This window comes from Lissotriton vulgaris, unplaced genomic scaffold (assembly GCF_964263255.1).
Source record: "Lissotriton vulgaris unplaced genomic scaffold, aLisVul1.2 SCAFFOLD_1976, whole genome shotgun sequence".
In the NCBI taxonomy this organism is placed as follows: Eukaryota; Metazoa; Chordata; class Amphibia; order Caudata; family Salamandridae; genus Lissotriton; species Lissotriton vulgaris.
Genome location: NW_028245914.1, coordinates 415,440 through 434,655, shown reverse-complemented (window position 1 = coordinate 434,655; position 19,216 = coordinate 415,440). Strand labels below are relative to the sequence as shown.

The window sequence follows — 19,216 nt, the reverse complement described above, 5'->3', positions numbered from 1 at the left end:
GGGACCCCCTCTGGGTCCGCGCGCCCTGCGTCATTTCCGGGCACGGGTGGGCAGGAGATAGGTATAAGTACCTCTCCCGCCCACGTGGCATCCTTTTTTGCCCGCTACCCTTCACGCCGTTTGGTCGTGCCGTTGGTGGTTCTGGAGATCTTCGTTGAGGTGAGTCCTCATCAATTTACCATGGACCTCCCCCTATTTAACGCGGTCATATCAAGGGTGAGATTGTGGGTTCGGATCCCGACCTGGTAGTATATACAGCAATAATTTAATGTTACCAGTCCGGTGCGATTGCTCATGTCTTGCTACGGGTGATTTTGGGTGTGCAGTTTCAGTGTTGAGTCACTGTGATCTTGTGGTTAAGGTCTCTGACTCTTACTCTAGAAGTTAAGCGGTCAAATCCTGGTTTCAAGGGTGTGGTCCCGGAGTTAAAAACTATAGCCCCTGTTGCGGGTCGGAGGGCTTCGCCACCCGCTTTGTCAATGCTCCTTGCCGCACTCTGGTGGTTTAGGCAGCGTTGGTGTATCAGGAGGGAGTCCGGGGCCCGTTGGGGCAATCTTTTTTGGTATCATTGCGGCTCCCCCACCCTCTTCGTTTGAGGCTGAAGGCTCCGGTCTCCGGGCCGGTGAGGCGTGAATCGGGTTTTGGTGGTGGTGAAGGCTGAGGCAGGGTCTTGATGGGGTGGTGAGTTGTGTGCTCCTGTTGGCCTGCTCATGGTCCTCGGCTAGCGCTGATGCACTGCGGGGAGAGACGGGTTGAAGCCTCCCCCTCTCCCGGATGTGTCAGTAATTGAGGCGTGTGTTCACTGCCTCGGAACCCAGCGTTTCGGCGAACTGGACTGGTAACGGATGTCATGTCATCTACATTTTGAAAACAACGGAGCGTTGTGGGGTGCCAAGCGATTGGCGGGCGGGACGCTGTGCATTGACAGGATGGGCCACCCCGGCCAGGAGGTAGATCTGGGGGCCTGTTGGAAACGCGCCTCAGATGGGGGCTACCATGCTGGTGGGCTGTCTGGGAAAGTTTGTTCCTGACGCTGTGTGTATGAGCGGCTCACTTTCCGCATGGGAGTTATGGCTCAGAGGCGGTGTTGTTGGGCAGTGGTCGGGTGGTGGCGTGTTCATGGAGCGCAGTGTTTTCGGTGGCGTGCATGCTTGCTCAGCACCGGCGGAAGCAGATGTGCTCAGTGCAAGTTAGCCTGGGTTTTCCACGGATGGCTCCAGCTGACTGGATTCACAGGAGGGTTCAAGTGTCAGGGAAATATGGTTTCACCTCTTTCCATAGGTATATGGCAGAGGACTGGCAGGCATGATGGGCACTCTGTAAGGGTACCCTTTAAGTGGTTAGTGAAACTTGTGAGGGAGAGGATGTGGCACAATGGCCAGAAGTGCCAATTTTGGAGCGGGGAGTCTGGTTCAATCCTCAGTGCCGGCTCAACATCCGTGAGGGTGAGAAGCGCAGCCTATCTCCCCGTGCCTATTTACAGCACCTATATATTGCAGGAGTGACGGATTAGGCGAGCTGCAAAAATCCGGGTATCAGAGGTAACGGATTCCTCATGTAAGCCAATGAACAGTTAGTGACCGGCACACTTGCTTATTTGGTATCACATTTATATGCAGCCCACTGCAGCCTCAACAAGGTTTTATCAAATGGTGCAGGGGACTGTTTCTCTCTTACACGATTGTTGGTGAAAGGGCCAGGATACATGGATATCCACCATTACAATATGGCTTGCTGGATTGGTTAGCAGTCTGGGCGTCTTTGTTCACTAAATTGGTTTCGCCCATGGTTTGGGAAGCGCTTCCAGCTTAGGCGCTGTGATTCCGGAAGTTACTTTCGATTGGCTTGTGGTGCTGGCAGTGTGGTGTTGGTATATTAGTCTGGTCGTATGTGCTCCCCTTTAACCATTAACCCCTTCCATGCTGATGTTATGTTATGTTATAAAGGGTTTTATAGCGCGCTCTGTTACTAACTAGTATCCTGGCGCGGCGGAGAATGTGGGACGGGCTGCGGGGAAGGAAGAGAGATAGCGGGGAAGGCAGAGAGGCAGTTACATGACCACATTAAATAGATACGTTTTTAACCCTTTCTTAAAGCAGGTGATAGTCTGGGCTGCGCGGAGGTGGAGCGGGAGTGCATTCCAGGCTCTGGCAGCCCTCACAGAGATAGACTGGCCCCCCAACCTGGAGAACTTAAATCTGGACATAACCATCTTGCACTGATTGGCAGATCGTAGGCAGCGGTTGGGAACATAGAGAGTGAACCGTTTTCTCAAGTACAAGGGCCCGAGCTGATGGATAGCTCGAAATGAAAGAACCAGTGCTTTGAACATGATCCGCTGAGCCACCAGAAGCCAGTGGAGGCTGCGCAGGTGGGGGCGGACGCTAACCCTCCTGGGCACATTGAACAGGAGTCTCGCAACCGCGTTCTGAATCACCTGCAGCCGTTAAATCAGGTAAGATGGTAAGCCACTGAACAGAGCATTCGCGTAATCGAGCCTAGAGAGAATGAGGGCACGCGACAAAGTCTCTTTGGTCTTTCTCGGGAGAAATGGAAAGAATCTACGTAAGGCTTTTAGCGTGCCAAAACAGGCCCCAGTGAGTCTTTTGATGTGGTCCTCAAACTTCAGGTCACTGTCAAACCAGACCCCCAGGTTCTTAGCTGGGCCCCCCATAGACTTGGGGCAAGGCAGGTCCGTTGGCCAAAGAAGGTCTCTAAAGTGGTCGGGAAAGGATCCATAAAAAAGTACCTCAGACTTATCTTCATTGCATTTAAGCTGTGCAAGTGCTAACCAGCGGAAGACTGATAAAAGGCAGTGCTGAACCGCCGAAGTATCCAGATTGTCCCCTGGTCAAGTGAACAGAAGTTGGTATCATCGGCGTAGGCCATTATTTTTGCCCCCAAATATTCCGCCACGTATATCAGAGGAGTCAGATACACATTAAAAAGCAAGGGGCTGAGAGTAGACCCCTGCGGGACTCCAGTGATGAGTTTCCTAGGCAAAGAGGCATGTGGTGGCATCCAGACCTATTGCGTCCTGTTATTCAAGAATGACGTCAGCCAGTCAAGAGCCGATCCGGCAATGCCAATCTGGTGAGGAGAAGCCCATGGGGCACCGTATCGAAGGCGGCAGAGAGGTCTAGTAAAATCAGAACCGCTCTGCCACCTCCATCCAGGCACTCCCGAACCGCCTCTGACATCTCCACCAGAGCAGTCTCGGTGCTATAGGCAGCCCGGAACCCTGATTGAGCGGGGTGCAGTACCTGAGATGACTGAACAAAATGGTCCAATTGGCGAAATGCAATTTTTTCGCAAACTTTAGCCAGTGCCGGCAGCAAAGATATAGGCCGGTAGCTGGATGGGTCAGCAGGATCCAACCCGGCCTTTTTGAGAAGTGGCAAGAGTTTACCCTGCTTCCTACAGGTCGGGACGGTCGCAGAAAAAAAAAGAGAGGTTCACAATCTGGGTGACCTCTCTACATACTGTAGCAGCTACCCCCCCCAAGCACCCTGGCTGGACACGGATCCACAGGAGACCCCAACTTCAGGGACCCGAGTACTGCAAGGATATCTGATTCAGCAGAGGGAGAAAAGACGGCGAACTGATCAGCAGGTTTAGACACAGGTAGGTACGGAAGTGCAGGTGAAGTCTTATGGCTATCACTGACAACACGCAAATCCTCCTGAATCTTAGCAATTTTCTCTTCACATGGAGAAATAAAGCTCTGGACGATGGAGAAAATGTATTTGCTGTTGTTGTTTGCCTTTTCAATCCTCCCTGTGTAATAGCGACTCTTTGCTGTACTAATCGTAGCATAGTAGTCCTTCTGGGCAGCTCGCAGAGCAACCTTCGCCTTAGGCAGGGACGCTTGCCTCCACACCCGTTCGAGTTTCTTGCAACCTAATTTTAGTTCCCGTAGGGTGTGGGAAAACCATGGTTTCGAGGGGGAAAAACGCATCCTGCGGATGCAGTCCTGGTTAACAGAGGCTGCTGACCCCTGTTCCACCCATGTATTAAAAGTGTTAACAGCCTCACCTACCTCAGAGGCCAAGAAAGGACGGTCTCGGGATAGGGAATCAGCCAAAGTGACTACGTTGATCCTCTGGGGATGGGTGGTTGAAAGGGCGCCCCCGCCCCTATCGATTTTTCCAAAGACCAGGAGAACTGGATCAACTCATGGTCCGACCACGTCACCCTCTCAGGGTAGGTCATTATAATATCAAAATTGAAACATACCAAGTCTAAACAGTGACCACCCACATGGGTTGGAGATTCAACCCGTTGTGTGAGTTGAGCTAAGGTCAAGGCCTCACCTAGGCGTCTAGTCTCTATGGAGTCTAAAACATCAACATGGATGTTTAAGTCCCCTAAGAGAAGAAACTTCGAAAATCTCAGGGCATGCGGTATAATGACCGCCTCCAAGGTCTCAATAAAATGCCCGGCATATCCCGGAGGACGGTACACCAATGTGCCTCCCAAAGTAAAGTGCGGATTAAGCAAAAGAGAAAAATGGAGCATCTCTGCGTCCCCCTGATCTTCCTGGGGTTCACAGGAAAAGACCCATTTATCCCTAAAAATCACGGCAACCCCGCCCAGCGGGTAGTCCGTCCTCGTGATCTTAAAACCCCTGGGGATAGCTAGCTCCACCACTGGGGCGCAAGTATCATTGAGCCAAGTCTCAGTAATAAAAAAAAGGTCCAGCTGGTTTTCCGCCAAAATCTCAAAAACATCAGCTGCATGCTTAACCAAAGACCTAGCATTAATTAGCCCCGTTCTTATCTGCGCAGTCAGTACTTTCTCTGCCGAAACAGCTGAGCGTAGGATGGAAGCGAAAATTGCACACAGGGCATGCTCGAGAAACGCTATCAGCGACCCCCCAAAGACTTCCAACTCCACAGCTTGGGGCATTGAGCGCTATAAGATCCTCGCGTGAATACCTTATTCTAGTGGGCTGTTGCATCCGAGCCAGAGGGGCAGGGAGTCTCGCACTAGGCACGTCCGGGCCCAGACGGGCGCTCCTTCGGCACGACCGCTGCGCGTCCGAAGGAGCATTGCTATTTATAGCCCAAGCCCCTCCCCCGACTAGACCGCTGCCTATGGTCACGCGGGGAACCGGGACTCAGGGCCCCCGGCCGTCATGCATCACGATGCTCGTGTGCTGATGACGGCTGGGGTCCGTCATAAACCCGCCCACTCTTTAAAAGTGCCGCATAGTGGCAAAATCGGCACATCATGCAAGGGGTTAAGCGCCTCGTTCTGATGGTCAGCACTATGCACCTGCCACATAATCTTTCATATCCAGCATGAATTGCAGGTTGAAATTAAATGAAGTCATAGATGTTATAGCTCAATTAGATCAACAGTTACTAAAACGCAACAACATGGGTTCACATGCAGTGGAAGGTCCTTTGCAAAACTCACTGGTAATCTTTTGTTCCCTTATCCAGTATTTATTTAGTTGTTAAACAGGTACTAAGGTGGGGATATCTTTGGCAGTATTTCCATGCCTGAAATTATGAAGTGACGAAGTAATAGTGTCCCAGGTTGTGCAACATTATGCAGCTTAAAAGGCTTTCATGCACAGAGTTTAGTCAGCACCTATTACAATAAAAATTATCCGCTCCAGAGGCACGCGATGACCAGGGGAAAGCAAGAGGGTAGATTGCAAGAAGGCTTAAACCGAATATATTTAGGAGCTAATGTCCAGGGGAATAATCCCCTTTTGCTTAAATCCACAATGTGAGAAAGTCACCCCTGGACTTCCAAAAAGCGCTGCAATGAACTACTAATGGTAAACTACAGCATCAAGTTTACCTGTGCTAAATTTGACCAGGTGGTTTCCGGTGCTCGGCAACGTCACTTAATTGTCAACGCCAGCGATGGTGACAGTTCACCACAAGTTGGCGCTGTCTCTCTATTTTAGAGATGACCACAACAACAGGCAATTATTAATTCAATAAACAGTAAAATGACTATGGCCTGCCGCCCAAGACATTCTTATAGCAGTGGAGGCCTGGAATAGTCTGAATTGTCACACTTGCACAAGTGTTATGGTTAGACTCTGTGATGTTACTAGGATTGGCAGCAGGGCAGGAGCAATGTGGGGTGCAAACTGAAGTGGCCTCCTGACGTGAGCCTGGCTATACTTTTCTACAAATTAAGCACTTAGCGTTTGAAATCTGTAACGTCATTGGGCACAGCTGGGCCGCTGTTAGATCAACGATATTTGGGCGTGTCCTTTCCTGCTCAGGTCTCAAAAGAGGGGGGTAGTCACATGGGCAGAGCTCCTTGCTGTAATCAGCGCACAAGTCTAATGCGTGTTTAATGAAGGCACAGCATAGCACAAGACCGGCAAATTACTTACATCCGCCAGTTACCTTCAATATACCTGCATGCCCATTTCTCACACTTCCGGGACATCCCCAAGGTCGGTCCTGCCCCACTAGATGAGTGCTACACTTTCTTATGGTTGGTTGGACCCTTAGTGCCACATGAGGGCACACGATACAGCCTAGAGCTGAGGGACCCCCACTGGGTCTGCGCGCCCCGCTTCATTTCCAGGCACAGGTGGGAGGGGAGATAGATATAAGTACCTCTCCCCCCTACCTGGCATCTTCTTTTGGCCGATACCCTTCACGCCGTTTCTCTCCCTACTGCTTACCTGGCATACATTCAGGGGGTGGGAGAGGCGTTTAACTTGTTATTTTGTGTTGCAGGCGGAATACAGGGCGATCCAAAGGCTGAAAAGTATACAGGGGTACCCTCTTCAGGAGCACAAGGGTGCAAATGCTAAATATCCCCAGGAAGTCCTCGTGGTGGACCCTGGAGGAGCGATGGCCCCCTGCTAGTCCTATGGATGGTTGTAAACCTGAGCAACAAGGGGTTGCCTGGAATGCTCCGTCCCCTCAGGGGGAATGAGTGGAGGGGTGGACGGGCAGTCCACCGGTGGGAGGGGGTCCCCCTCCCACAAAATTGGTAAGCACTGATTGGCTAGGGCCACGGTGCAATTTGATTCATCAGGTGGGCAGGCGGCAGAGGGGCTGCCTGCCCTTGGATCGCCCGTAAGCTAACCCACCATGGTGGCATATTTTGGTATGCACATAAACCTGCAGCAATTTTCTCCACGAAAAAAGATGTCTTGTCTGTTTATTTCATCAGGAGTTTTCCGCATGTGTGATGGGGAATGTGTTGCCAATATCGGCACTATGATTTGGGGGCAGCTCAGACCCATGTAATAAAAGGTCCAGAGGGAGAGGCGAAGAGCTTTAAAGAAGACTTTCCCTCAAGAGAAAGCCTGTGCCGTTGACGGCGGAAATGCCCTTCTGTGTGGACCGGAAGTATTGCGATAAAGCCAAGTTCTGAATCAGCGGTACCTACGCATTAAATCCTTGGCAACCGAGGTACTCTAGTCTCATCATTAATGGGGCTTGGAAGATACGTTATTGAGAGGCAAAAGGCAGCAAAAAGGATATTTGGTCTGCAAATTGAAGATGAGGGAATTGTCCGAATAGATGCCAAGACTGTTCACCCAGCTTGTTGTGAGTGAACAACCTTTACAACGAAACTTTTACAACGCACTACCATTACAACACAACCATTACAACGCAAACCATTACAACGAATTGCGCTGGGGGGCACTCTAGGATAGGGAATAAGTTTAATTTACTATCCAACACCTTCCCTAGTGTCCACGGGGACTGGAGTTGGAATAGTAAATTAAACTTTTAACTATCCAACACCCCAAAGCGATATGCGTTGTAAAGGTTTGCGATGTAAAACCACGTTGTAAAGGCATGCGTGGTAAAAGTATGCGTTGTAACGTCATACATCCCTTGTTGTGCCACCAGCTCTGTGACCAGACTTCTAAGTTCTTTCAGACTTCAGAAGAGGAGGCCTTCTACCTGGTGAGTGTTTCATTTAAGGCATTATGATCATCCGAGACGTTTCCAGATTGCAGGTGTAAAACCAAGCAATGAAGTGAACAGAAATCCAACAATATCAGAAATGACACCCTTTTGAGAAATGAGAAGCTGAAAAGGGATCTTGAAAATGCTGCAAAACTATTGAAATTGGTTTCTAAGAATTACTGTTGCATAGTTGCAAGATGTGACCTCACGGCACTATGAGTACATAAGTTAGACCCTCACAGTGCCAAATAGGGCTTAGTTCTGTTTTCTCTGGTTACACACACCCATACACTCAATCCGCAGTAATTGCCATAAGCAACTGAGTTCTCATAAGGGAAACATATAAGAAAAAAAGAATGGATTTTCCCATCAATTTAGCCTGATAACAGGGCGGGAGACAAGGCTCTCGGGGTCTTTAATCACTGCTGCTGCTAGTAAGTAAGTTGTCAACCCAATCGACCTGTCTGGTGACGACGATGGTATGGTTGTCAGCCACAGCGGCTGGGTCACCTCAATGCCCTTGAAAGGCTGTTCCATTCACCTGGGTTGGACACCGGGTACTGCAGCTCAGCCCCTACTGTCACTACACATGTAAGGGCAAGAGAAGGGTTCAAGTGTTTGCAGACCCCATGCCGGGTGAAATGTTCTAGGGGGAAGACTGCTGAGGCTAGTGTTGCCACCTGGCCAGTTTTCTACCAGCACCAATGGTACCGCCTGGTACTAAAATAAGAAACATCACCGAAAGTTGGTATTTTTACCCATTATCTGTACATACTTCAAACAGCAAATAGAAATAGAAAGCACTTTTAACTGTCCTCTGGTGCTTAGATAACAATATTATGATTAACAAGCATTTACAATGCAACAGGTCTCGCATTTATGCGAGTTTGAGCTATTGGCATTGTAAATTTATTTATGTTTTGGTAAATAAAACGCATTGTCATTTACAATGCCAATAGCTTAAACTCGCAGTAAATGCAAGACCGATTGCATTGCAAATGATTGTTCAATATGGCGTCCCGGTTCTTGCCAGCTCTCTTAACCAATGCTCATTTGTACTAACAGCTTCCGTACAATTGGAGAAAAAGCTCTAACTGCTGCGTTCTTACAAGTGTACGTAAAAGGTGTTGAACATTACTTTTTCCCGCTGAGAAAAAAAAGATGGCTATTGACTGGAAAGTATGTCTGTCAAACATTTAAGAACGTTCACATTGTGTACTGTAAGCTGTCATTCCAATTTAACTAGAGATTAATAAAGTTTAAACAGTTTAATTAAACAGTGTAAGTAAAGATGCCCCATCTCCCGGTCTAAGATGGAGGCAAACCGTGACTGTACATATTGCAGAAGAAACCATTCTCGTTCATTAAAGGAAGGAGACCACTCAAGGTTTAAACAAGATTTACTCTTCTTGCTGGTGTTTAATAACCATCTCCCCAAATTCACTTCTACTGAGTGCCTATTTAATGGTACAGTATTTTCAGTGGTTTCAGATTGCAGTGGAGGCGTGAATGCTAGGTCCAGATGTGCACTGAGCAAAGTCCTTTGCAAAATCTCCCCTGGATTTGAAGCAGAGGATTTCTAAATAAGCTTCAAGGGAGAACTGGGGACCAAACAACGGCGGACCCAATGATTTTCCATGTTATTCAAGGGTATAAAACAATAAACAGAGGCCAATTGTTTTGTATAGTGTGCTCCCACAAGCCAAAAGGTCCCATGCCTTTCTATGGAATGTCTTGTTCCAGCTTGGATTTCAGCCATTTTTTAATCTTACTGAGGCTACTGTTCTCCATTTGCACAACAAGAGGCTTTTAGACGTTACATAGCCTCATTTGCACCTATCCCTTAACACCACACTGCATCGATCTCATCCTTAGCCACTAAACCCCCACAACAAACAAAGCCTCTGTCTCTCTTATAAGAATAGAGAACCCCGGAAATTACACGTCAGTCTCACGTACACCCAATATCCAGACGCCTACGCCCTACTGGCTAGTACTGGTTCCCTTACAAATTCCAGAGTCTCAAATTATCAGTCAGAACTGGGATGCCTGGATATTCTGCAGCCTCAATCACATGTACATGAATCAAAATTCCTGGACATTCCGCTGCATAATTGGACTCAGGACATTCCACCGGCTTAATCTCAACTGCTAGGAATCGAGCCCACCCCTCTCTGTACGTTCCAGGCCCTAAATCCAACCTGTAAGAATTTGGGTAAAGCCTGTGATATTTACCTGTGGATAATCCCCTCTTAACACTTTAGAAAGGCCAATTCGTAGGCTTTTGGACGTCAAGGCTGGTTTGATAAGCACACAAGTTACAGGAATAATCACCCCTGGTGGCCAGGGTCGGATTGGGATCACAATTTGGCCCGGGACGAAAAAAGTGGCCCACATTCAAGGGGCATGGCCCTCAATTAAGGGGCGTGGCCCACATTCAAGGGGCGTGCCCTTTCATGAAACACTATTTGGTTACACACGTCAATGTCCTTGAATATTAGATGTAAATACATTAGGAATTTGGACAAGTATGGTAGTGCACTGTCCAGTGACCAGCTGAAAGAGGGCATCAAAGATCAGAAATTGGATTATAAATTCAAATCTGTTCCGAACAGGGGCCCAAAAATATGTTTGGCCGAGGACACCCAAAATCCTTAAGATGTTTGGCACAGAAATGAATTAAAGTGAGAGGATACTGTTCTTGCACAGGAGACACGGGGGAAAGGTGGCAATGGCGCCATGCTGAGCAACTAAAAAAACAGCAAGGCCCCTTTCTGTCACAAAATTATTTAAGCCCTTCAGGGAAGGAGCACCTAATAAGCAGCGAAGCCCCTGCTATTACAAACCACTCAGCCCTCCCCAGACCTTCAGCTCAGGAGCACATGAACAGCAGTGAGGCCCCTGCAATTAGTAAATTAATCAGCCCTCCCCAGCCCTCCAGGCCTCAGGGCAATGTCCTGGCAGGGGAACACAAAACACAGCTGCTGCGTCATCCATGGTAGCCAGGGGGAGGCTGAGGTGAAGATGGTGCAAGTTGCAAAGATCACCTGGCCCCCACAGCGAGACCCATTCTTCCTCGCCCACTATTCCCTCGGCCGTTTTTCTCTGGACCCCGGCCCGCCATCTTGTCCATTCCCTCGTCTTGTACCCTTCTCCCTCGTTTCCCCCTCGACGATCCTCAAATGTTTCTTCCCTTTTCTATTTTGCCTTTTCTCCATACCCTTGTATCCCTCCCACCCTCCCTTGGTGCTGTGACTGCATCCCCCCTCCAACCCCACTTAATGGAACTCTGCCTGAGAAAATCCACTATGTGTGTATATATATATGTATATAGAGAACTCTAATCACTAGTATATGAAGTAGACCTTTGTAGTATCTACCATTCCTATGTGACTCTTAGAGTATATCCATTTGTATCCCTTCCTTAGGTATTTAGAGATAACTCTTAATCACTAGTAACCTGGGCTTCATATTTGATAACACCTTGTCCGGAAAAACCCAGGTCAATAAAGTAGCGGCGGCTTGTTTCAATAAACTGCGCATGATCAGGAAGATCTTTCCCTATCTCCCCCAGTCTTCCCGTAAAACAGTGGTCCAGGCACTTATCACGGCACACCTTGACTATGCCAACAGCCTCTATGCCGGTGCCCCCCAATATCTCATTGATCGACTTCAAACTATACAAAACGCGGCTGCAAGGCTTATTGGCAACATCCCCCCCGCAACTCGGTCAGAGCTTACCGAGTGGAGCTTCATTGGCTTCCAATAGCCCGTCGCATTGACTTTAAGGTTCTGATCCTTGCCTTTAGGGCAATTAATGGCACTGGCCCCGGCTATCTGAGCAAAAGGCTTAAGATAGCCTCTTCAGTAAGGCATTTGAGATCTAATAGTCTACGCCTGATGATTGTCCCTCGATTCAGACTCACGCGTACTGGTGGCAGAACTTTTACCGTTACGGCCGCTAAGCTTTGGAACAGTCTACCCTTGGATCTCAGGTTTTCCGAATCCGAACAAGTCTTCCGTCGCAAACTGAAAACATGGCTGTTTTCTAAGCACTAGCCAGCAAAGCTCTTGCAGACCTGCTCATGTGACAGATTTTCATGAACTAGGCAACCCCCTCTGTGATAAACAAGTAGTCTTAGCGCCGGGACACCCCCGCTGGAGGTAGCCGTGCGCTCTATAAGCTTCTTAAATAAATAAATAATAAATATGCAGTAGACATTTGTACTCTCTACCATTCCTATGTGACTCTTAGGGTATATCCATTTGTTTCTCTTCCTTGAGTGACTTTACTACTGGTACATTTGCAATTTTTCTTTCTGTTTGTATCTCTTCCTTGTGTGTCTTTACATCTTGTACATTTGCAATTTTTTCTGCTTGTATCTTTTATGTAACGCATGTAATCCTAAATCCTTATGTTTCGCAACTGATTCTTATGTAAAGCGCTCTGACACCTTCTGGTAAAGTTCACGCTATATAAAATTGCATTAAATTAAAAACAAACAAAAAAAAACCTAACACGTTTTATGTGCTGGGTGGGCCCCAGGGGGGCCGAAGGTGAAAATGGTTCAAAGGCCTGAGCAACACCTGGCCCCCAGGGAGGCCGATTTTTGCAAACAATCACCCCCTCCCCAGCCACCCTCAGCCTGATTGCTTTGCTGGGCAGGGGGTGAAGGAGAGGCCACAGCGGATAATCACTGCAGAGTGAAGCTGCATTCATTTCTCTGCCTCTGTCTCCGTGCCCTCTGTGGGCCGTTTTTTTCCTCTCCTTTCCTAGTCCACAGAGATCACGGAGACAGAGACAGAGAAATTAATGCAGCTTCACTGTGCGGCTGGGGAAGGGGAGAAAAAAAAACGGCCGACAGAGAGCACAGAGATACCGGCCCTTCGGCCGATGCCCGAATGCCCGCATTGCCAATCCGCCCCTGCTGGTGGCCTTAAGCATGAAAGGGAAGACCAGTCATCTGGGGCTTTGTTCTTCTTGGTGTTACATAGTCAGAGCGTGCCATGTTGAATCCTGATGATGACACAACTAAGGAGACTTGGATGAGGTATTATTCTCTGACTGAGGATAATGATAAAAAGTTTTGATCTGTACAGTCGTGCAGCTGCCATGCCAGTGCGTCCCCCAAGCCTGCAGAGCTAAGGTCTGATTCAGATATTGGTGATTGTATAGGGCCGTCCGAAAAAAATGTCTTTACCATTTCGTTTTGGAGGATTACACTTTACTACCGTTATCTCTACCAAGGCCCAGTACTGTAGCAACACCATTACCTACTTTTCTGGTTGCAAACCTGTGACAAAATGTTGAGAGAGAAAGTCATCTCATCTTAGAGGTAATGCCCTTGTAACTACAATCAGACTCGACCTTCAGTATCCAAGCCTCACTCCCACCCCCCTACCTTCCCTTCGATGACAGAATAGAAAGAAATGTGACCCCTTTAAAAGTGCTGTTATACATGTCTCATTTACATGACAATGAGACTATTCCTCATTTACATATTTCTTGAAATCATCCTCATTGAACTATGATTTCTGACATTTTCGCCTGAACCGGTTTCCCAAAGTAACTTCCCAGGCTTGGATTTTGAGAGTACTGGCAATGCCTGGAGACTTTCTGAACACCTACGTAATGGAAATATCAAAATCCACAGGAGGAGTTGGCAACGATTTTCAAAAGTATAGTTTTTTTGCATAAATAAAAAATATCGAAAAGAAAACCGTAATGGCTCCACCTGCTTCTCTAGAGGCATGCACGTGCCATCCTCCTGGGAGGACCATACCACACCCATAACTGTGCAAACACTTCATACATTCCTAGGAAATAGCAAATGTACACAGCACATACACAGGCTGCGTAAGAGGACAATACCAGAGTCTCTGAAACCCGAGCAAACCAGGTCCTCCAGCAAAACTAACCCTAAACATGCAGCACACTCCACTATGAACAGCGAGATCGAGACCTGGAACGCAAAACTAACAATATCCATGCCGCACGCTCCACTAAGAACAACAGTGGACAGCCAGAGCGAGGCCTGGAACGCAAAACTAACACTAACCATGCCACATGCTCCACTAAGAGCAGCAGTGGACAGCGAGAGCGAGGCGTAGAACGCAAAAGGAACTCTAAACATGCCTCCTAGAACAGCGAGAGCGAGGCCTGACACGGAAACCGGATTTCCGGGCGGGAGAAAGGAGAGGCGTGAAACGCACGAACTGCCTGGAAGGGACGGAGAAGCAAACAACAGAGCGGGCTGCGGAGTCTGCACTCAGGGAGGAAAGACGAGAGCTTGAGCCGGAGGTGAGAGGGACGGAGGGGGATACAGGGAGGAAAGACGAGAGCTTGAGCCGGAGGTGAGAGGGACGGAGGGGGATACAGGGAGGAAAGACGAGAGCCGGAGGCGAGAGGGACGGAGGGATATGAATAGATCATGTAAAGGAGGGAACGGTCAAGATTAGCCGAGCTGTGGGCGGCTGGTGAAACAAGGGAGGGTGCTGTTGGGAGGGGAGGTTGAAGTGCATGCCAATACACGCCTCAAATTGCATTTTCTACAATGAAAGTCAATGGGGAATTTTCATTCTCCCGATTTTTCTATTTTAAATCTCCCACGTCCCTGTCCTAAAATGGTGGCATGCATGGAAGTGTGTGACGAGAAAAGTGGGGATGGAGGAGAGAATGGAGCCTGAAGGGGTTTGGGACACAGGATTTAAAATGCACAGTGAGCGAGGTGGTGCTTTTCAGCACAAAGTGTCCGACAAAGACACGCACGTGCGCGCCCCTTCTCGTGCCCGAGCCAATACTCCATCACTCCACAAAGTATTTCTTTTATTTTATGCGTTTTTATATAGCGCAGACTTTACCCGAAGGTGTTAGAGGCTTCTCAAAGGAACAGAACTGATCATGAGGAGAAGATTACAAGTGAACAAATTACGAAAGCAAACGTTAAGTTACATGAGGCAAAAGTGACAATTGTGCAGGTATCAAGAGCAAACAAAATAGAAGAGGTAGCAAATGGTACGTTACAAGAGGAAAAAAGAGTGTGTATGTTTCAAAAGCATACAAAATACTAGTAGAGGTATAATACTGCAATAAATGGCAGATACTCAAAACCCAAGAACAAACGTTACGTTACATGAGGCAATGGTGGCACTTGTGCAAGTATCAAAAGCACACAAAAGAAAATACAAGAGGTAGCAAACGATACATTGCACGAGGAAAAGTGACATGTGCATGTTACAAAAGAGTAGACAATAAAAGTAGAAGTATAATACTGCAATAAATGGCAGATTCTCAAACCACAAGAACACACTGGGAAGGCACTTCTATAGAACAGAATTTCCTATAATAGGTCTTCCTTCAGATAATAGAGAGGGCCTGAATTACATTTGGAAGTGTTTTTGAAGGAGGAGAGCTTTGGAGGTCAGATTTGAAGGCCTGGGAGGAGGTGGTGGTCCAGAGCTGAGGCGGAAGTGAGTTCCAGAATCTCACCACGTTGCCTGAAAAGGATTGGGTCATCGATCTTTCCTTCATGAAGGTGGGAGGTTCAAGCAATAGATTTTCCGCATTACTTGATGGTCTAGAGCCTCCAGAGAGATTCAGTTTATTCGCCAGGTAGTGAGGAGAGGAGTGCAAGGCTTTGTGGGTGATACAGGCAGTCTTATAGATAGATCTTGCCTTGATTGAAAGCCAACGGAGGGTGGATAAAATGGTCGCTTCTTTTGACCCCATATATGAAACCACCTGCTGAATGGAGAACAGATTTAAAGGTGGACGGGTGGGATTTGAGGAGGCGGGTAAGAAGAGATTTGCAGTAGTCCAGTCTGGAGAAGACCAGCGATTGGACCAGGGTTTTAAGGTCACGCTCCGGGATGAAGCAACATATCCCCCAAAGAAGGCGTAGTTGGTATCAAGCAGACTTTGCAATGGAATTTATGTGGGAGAGTATATTGAGTTTTGTGTCGAGTATAACACCAAGGGATTTTGCGCTGTGGACAATGATGGGTTTATTGTTAAGTAGATTCATCTGACCCATCCATGATTGAACCGGGGGAGGAGAAAGTGAGGAGGGGAGGAGGTGGAATTCAGTTTGAGGGATTCAGAATCAGTTGATGAGTTAACATTAGTTTTGAATGGAGTCGAGAGTAGAGCTTAGGATGGAGAGGTCTTGAATGGAGGCAACCTTGAGGTAGATTTGAGTGTCTTCCGCATAGAGATGATAGTGGATCCCGGATTTGATTAGGAGATTTCCCAATGGTTCTAAATAGAGATTGAACAATGTGGGTGCAAGTATAGAACCTTGAGGAATACCTTGACCTACCGCCAAAGGAGATGAAAGACTATTCGCTATTTTGATCATTTGGGATCTATCAGAGAGGAAAGAAGCAAACCATTTAAGCACAGTGCCCTCCATGCCCATTCTCTGTTGAAGAGTGTTAAGGAGAGTGTTGTGATTGACAGTGTCAAAGGCAGCAGAAAGGTCAAGGAGAATAAGAAGACAAGACTCCCCAGAATCGAGTATCCTCAGAGCGTCATCAATCACTTGCAGCAGGGCTGTTTCAGCGCTGCAGTTTTGAATGATGCTGGACTGGAACTTGTCAAGAAGATCATTGTCCTTGATATGACGAGAGAGTTGTTTCGCTACACAGCTTTATGTGATTTTCGCAAGAAAAGGTAGGTTAGTGATGGGGCGGAAGGTGAGGTCGTTCGCATCAGCAGTGGGTTTGTTAAGCAGAGGGGTGACCTGCCCAGTTTTGAAGGAAACAAGAAGGGCGCCTTGACAGAGGGAGAGGTTAACCAAAGTGGTCCAATAGCACAGAGAATGGGTATAGAACTCAATGGTACTAGGGACGGGGTCAAGAGAAGGGTTAGAGGGCCTTGTTTCGAGGATGCATTTGAGGAGGGCATCTTCGGAGATGGGGTCAAAGTTCTGCCAAATGGCTAAGCATTTGTGTTCCTCTGGAGGGGTAGAATGACTGACCTGATCCACAAGTGATTTCACTTTTTCATCAAAGAATATAGCGAATTCCGCTGCTTTCTTTGTAGAATCCTCCAACTTGGATGTTGGGGGAGAGCAGTTTGGATTCTTGATGCAATCAAATAATTTTTTGGGTCTATTTTTGGCTGAGCCGAGGAGGGTTCCGAAGTGCGTCGCTTTGCCAAGGAAGATGTGCTTGTAGTACTCGGATCTTGCTGAACGAAGCGTGGCCAAATTATAGGTGGAGGGCGCTTGTCTCCATTGTTTCTCCAGGAATCTTAGGTACTTCCTTTCTTCATAGAGGGATTTGTTGAACCAAGGTGCTGAGGGAGTGGGCCTTGTCTTTTTGCTTTGGAGAGGAGCGACGTTATTGATGTCGACTGCAAGGACTGTGAGGCATTGGGAGGTGAGTTTGTTAACATCTAGGTTCGGGTCTAGCCTTGGAAGTGATAGCAAAGCTGATTCACAGAGGGTAGCAAGGTCAATATTTTTAGTGTAACGGAACCAGGAGGTAGCCCTTAGGTTGGCCGAGAGTGTGATAGGTGAAGGGAGAATGGGATGAGTTGGTCAGACCAGTCTACATGAATAGGGGTAGCGGTAGTAAGCATGCCTGTTTTCGAAATTACCCTAGTCCAGGATTGAGCCCTTAGAGTGTGTTGTTTCTGTGCAGTGTTGGATAAGATCGTTTGCAGAGAGGAAAGTGGCCAGCAAATTCGCAGAAGAGTCTTGAGACGAGCCCCAGTGGAGATTGAAGTCACCCACGAAGATCTGATTGTCACTTTGCGAGTATTGGTCGCTAATGAAGTCAGTGAGTTCCTCCATAAATGATGGGCTGCTACAAGGCGGGCGGTAAATGGCATGGAATCTGAGGGGTGAGCGGTGGTGCAATTGAAGTTCAAGGGATAGGCATTCAAAAGTGAGGAAGTAGCTGTTGAGAAAAGCCTTAAGTTGAAGGGATTTTCGAAAGATGACTGCAACACCTCCCCCAACGTTGTCCATTCTGTAATTTCTAAATATAGAATAGCCTTTGGGTACTAGGAGATCAAACATAGAGTGAGCGGTATCGTTGAACCAGGTCTCGGAGGAAGAGCATGTCAATATTGTGAAGTATGATGGTGTCGGAAATTTCAAGTTTGTGTTTTATTGCAGATCTGCAGTTGTGGAGTAGACAGCGCAGCTCTGTTGAGACTGTTTTGGTGACGGGGGCACTTGGGCTATGAGGGGAGAGGGATATTGTACTTATACGAGGGTGCTCGGAAGGGTTTAGGTGGATGAGTGGTTCTGACAGAGGAGATGGTCGGAATAGTGTAGATAGTAGGGCTACTTGGAGATGAAAGTTGAAGAACTGTGGCGGTTGAGGGCTTGTGTGAGTTAGCAGTGTTTGCAGACGACAGGTTATGCTTGGCTATTATGGGGGCGAGGTGCATCTTGTGGGGAAAGAGCGTTTTCCAAAGGAATTGAGGAGTACGGAAAAGTGGAAATCTTGGAGCTTAGAAGTGAAATGGTCGCTTCAAGTTGGGAGATGGAGGTGATGAGAGAGCCTAGCTTATTTTCCAGAGAGAGTAGGGCAAAACACGGCATGTTGGGTGGCTCGATGGAAACGGGAGGGGGTGCAATTGGCAGTGAAAGGCAGTGGGAAGTCGGGGGTCTGGAGGGGAGTTGGGGTATAGGGTTCAGAGGTGGGGAAAGGTGGTGGTTGAGAGTGGGCGGTGGTGCATCAGAGGTGAAAGGAGAGTTGTCTTTGTTGGTGTTGCAAGAAGGATAGGAATTAAGGACATAATTAGGGGGAGGTAGGTGAGGAGCGAGGCAGTGGGGTGGAGGGAGAGGGGAGGAATGTGTGGAGACCTAGGAATGAAGGAGGTTTTGGAGGAAGGGAGGGGAGGGAGTTCGAGAGGTCCTGTATGCCAGGTGAAGTGGCTGTGAGGGAACGGGCATCTGGCGGAGTGAGGGGGGTGGGGAGATAGGGAAGTTGAAGAAAGGAAGTGGTTCTGCTAGGCCCGAGGGAGGAAAAGAGAAAGGGTTACCAAGGGGGGAAAGGGGATAGCACAGTATGGGAGAAAGAGAGATTCAATGGGTTTGTCGAGAAATCGGGGTACATAGCGAAGGGAGGAAGGGTAAGAGAAGAGGAGGGAATAAGGGAGACTTAAGGAAAGTTAACTAGTGGGGAAGGTTGGAGGAGAGGTGGACTAAAAAGGGGGGTGGCAGGTGGGAAAAGATGAGGTTGGATGGTGCAGTTTAGCCGAGGAGCGGATTAGCTAGAGGTCCGGCTGAGGTGATGAAAGGGCATGGGGGGCATACTGTAAGAGGAGAAGAATGGGAGAGGAGGGCACAGGG

The 19,216-nt window shown here is 48.1% G+C and overlaps 1 protein-coding gene across 3 annotated transcripts in view; it reads left to right on the top strand.

The window, feature by feature from the left end:
* Positions 1-14,093: 14,093 nt before the first annotated feature.
* Positions 14,094-19,216, top strand: part of LOC147666257 (uncharacterized) — a 56,694-nt gene continuing 51,571 nt past the window's right edge. For 2 of the 3 annotated variants that reach the window (XR_015304854.1, XM_086949188.1), the window contains exon 1: positions 14,094-14,208. The gene's annotated coding sequence lies outside the window, so the exon portion shown is untranslated. Of the gene's footprint in view, positions 14,209-17,552; positions 17,691-19,216 lie in introns of all 3 variants that reach the window. The other variant, XM_086949189.1, reaches the window with a different exon arrangement.